Source organism: Protobothrops mucrosquamatus, unplaced genomic scaffold, assembly GCF_001527695.2.
Source record: "Protobothrops mucrosquamatus isolate PMUCROS unplaced genomic scaffold, P.Mucros_1.0 scaffold2763, whole genome shotgun sequence".
Taxonomy (NCBI): Eukaryota; Metazoa; Chordata; class Lepidosauria; order Squamata; family Viperidae; genus Protobothrops; species Protobothrops mucrosquamatus.
The window spans coordinates 83,095-83,473 of NW_015388802.1; positions in this window are offsets into that span (position 1 = coordinate 83,095).

Below are 379 nucleotides of genomic sequence, written 5' to 3' on the forward strand. Positions count from 1 at the left end.
CTTAAATTTGCAGCAGTAGTTTAAATAGTGGGTTCAAGTCCTGTCTTAGGCATGAAAGCCACTGGGTGACTTTGGGCCAGTCGCTCTTCAGTCCAACCCACCTCACGGGGTCGTTGTTGTGAGGAAACAGGAGGAAGGTGTGTTGGATATGCCATAAAAAATAAAATAAAATAATAATAAAATAATAATAAAATGTTCAATAGTAGTAACTGTGAGAGGGACCTCAGAGTCATAGTGGACAATCCCTTAAATAGGAGCCAGCCGTGTGCTGCAGCTGCCAAAAAGGCCAACACAGTGCTGGGCTGCATTAACAGAGGGATAGAATCAAGATCACGTGAAGTGTTAATACCACTTTACAATGCCTTAGTAAGGCCACACT